Genomic DNA, 2,899 nt, shown 5'->3' with positions numbered 1-2,899 from the left:
CGTGAGTTACTCTTCATCCCATACCACTTCTTCCTTGGCATATTTTCGTGTTTTCCCAGTTAGGGTTTTGTAGTGAGCTAATCTTAAGATCTGTTCCGCTATTTTTCCAGCTTCTAAGCCTATTCTTAGAGCTGTTGTGCTTCGTGATTGGTATCGATGTCCTATACCAGCTAATTCCAGGTAAGGGAAGCTAGGGTTACTAGGTTTAAATCGATTCTTTACTATTTTTAGGCTTCTTTAGTGTTTCTGATGTATGCATGGTGTATGTAATGTCTTGAATGAAATTTGTATTTTACTTCGATGGAATATTATTGTTGGCCTACGTGAAACAATGGAGGGTTCTGGTTTTCTCGCCCAAGCGAGTGTATCTCGCCTAGGCGAGATCTGCAGCAACTCGCCCATGTTGGTTGCGCAAGATGTCGCTCAGGCGACGAGCTTCTATTTTGAGCTGGAGTCTATCTCGCTCAGGCGAGGATGTCTCACCCGTAAGACCCGTGGAATTTAATTAATAAATGCGGGTAGAAAGAGCCTTTATGGTATTAAATTTTGATTGGTGTGACATGAAAAAGTACTAGCTCAAATGGTTGAGAGTACTTTAATTATGTGAGAGGACTTGGGTTCAAGTCCTGTGTATGTCATTTATGTGTTATTTAATTATTATTGTTTTAATAATATATTTGATCATGTTTCATATGAGATAATATCTAAATTATATTAGTTAACAAGAAATATGATTTGGCATGATGGTTTGGCATTGACATGGCATTAGCATGTTTAAAGGTTCAAATCTTGGGAGAAACCAAATCAAACTTTATTTTTTTACTAATGTTAGTTTTGGATAGAATTGGAAAGGTTAAAGGAAATCCTTGGGCAGCCAACAAGGGGCTGGAAAGCCATCCAAAAACACTAATTCAATGAGCATTAAGTGGAAATAATGATACTTTTTCGTTTTGGCTATTAATCTTCATTAAGAACCAAGTTAAAGTGACCAATTAAGGGGAGAGAAAGGTTTCTGGTTGGGTTGTCATTTGAGGTTTTCGTATAGCAGAGTATTCTGAGAGAAAACACTACATTAGTGAGTGAGACAAATAGCTAAGAGGAACAGAAGGGCAAAGGCAAAGCTATTGTTGTGCTAAGGAAGAAAGGATCAAAGCTTTAGTCAAGTTGAAGCAAGGGTTCCAGTTTAGGGGAGTTTTACTCGATAAGTCGTGTGATTAGAGTAATTGCATGATAAATAATTTGAAAGCTTGTTAGAATTCAAGTAAGCTTGTTAGACCTTTGAAAGGATTAAAATGTTGAGGCAAGTCTGACCATGAGGAATTGGAGTAGACATTGGCAGTGGTTCAGTCCTATGACAAGTAGCAATGATTTAATTGAGGGAAAGACATATGATGAACTTGGGGAGAAATAGTCATCTTGATGATCATTCAAATCTAATGGAATTTAGAAACTCTTTGATCGGAAATGCTACTGATGCTAGATCAGTGTAGACAATCTTGATGCGAATAAGACAAGTCAATAACATTGGATTGAATGAAACCGTGAGGGAGGGTCTGGGGAGGTGAGCCAGAACTTAAACCAGTCTCATAGGTCTATAATCTACTGATATGACGCTTGGCAGTGGGAATATTAATCGCCAGGCGATAACTTGAATTCAGAGCACAAATTGTACGTATGGAACCTGGCGGCATAGAGCGTTCCGCTAGGCGATAGATGCAAAACAAAGGGAGGCTGGGAAAGCTTGGCGCCTGGAGGTAAGGTTATCTCCGCCAGGCGGTAGGTGCAGCGACAGAGTTGTAGAGGCGCTAGGCGCCTGGCGGTACGTGTCTCCCGCTAGGCGGTTTGGAAGCAGTTGCGCCCGACGGTATGTGTCCCCCGCTGGGCGATTTTGATGCTGCAGCCTTGAGATGTTGGATTCTATGTGCGTGATCTACAAGGCTTTTGGTGGTGCTTCAAAGGTGGGATTGCTGGTGTTCCTTGAGTTGAGCTCGGAACGTATCCCTTGAGTTGAGCTCGGGATAGGGGTTAAGCACGTAGCATTCCTCGAGTTGAGCTCAGAATGGCATCCCTCGAGTTGAGCTCGGGATGGCAAATGAACACAAGGAACCCTTGAGTTGAGCTCGGGTTGGCGAGTGTTGTCGATGTGAGTGTGCTGGTTGTGGCCAGTACGGTTGGGTCTAGATGGATTGCCCTCCTCACCAGATAGTTGACGAGTTTGGTAGTCTTGGGACGTTACAAACTATGTTCGTATTTGGGAACTCCACCTGGCATTACGGTGTATGATCCATAGCAATGGTTTCTCGCACGTGCTCTATCGGTTGTGGCCGATAGGTATGGCAACAAGTCACCTTGGGGTAATCACTAGAAGATGTAGAACATGAATAACCTGGTTGTGGCCAGGTGGTAAGAATTAAAAGAATGGAAGTCCTTTGGGATGATTGTGTTGTTTATATTGATATGTTGTATATGTGTATACAGATTTTATATGCTTTAATTGTTAAGCTCACCCTATCTGCTTATGTGTGACGATGATCGTGTACGCGGTACACGTGAGCAGATGTTGTTGATGCAGGTGGTGCTGGTGAGGCTTAGCCGCGGAGCGGGGATATCATGGGATTTTTATATTTATGTTTTCTATCTTTGAATTGAAATAAATTGTAAAGGCTCATGGCCTATTTTGATTAGACTTTCAGTTTTTATAAATATGGATTATGGATGCTTTATTAAAATAATAAAGTTTTAAATTTCCCGTGTTTTGGGAAATGAGGATTTATTCATAAATGCGATGTCTTTATTATATTTTTTTTATTTTATTAAAATCTGTAATATCCTGATGGGATGTTACATCGCCTAAGCGAGAGAACGCGTAAGCCACTGTTCCACTCTGCTCAAGCTCTCG

Source organism: Vigna unguiculata, chromosome 2 (assembly GCF_037176805.1).
Source record: "Vigna unguiculata cultivar grain cowpea cultivar isolate G323 ecotype 2 chromosome 2, ASM3717680v1, whole genome shotgun sequence".
In the NCBI taxonomy this organism is placed as follows: domain Eukaryota; kingdom Viridiplantae; phylum Streptophyta; class Magnoliopsida; order Fabales; family Fabaceae; genus Vigna; species Vigna unguiculata.
This window is presented reverse-complemented; position numbering follows the sequence as displayed.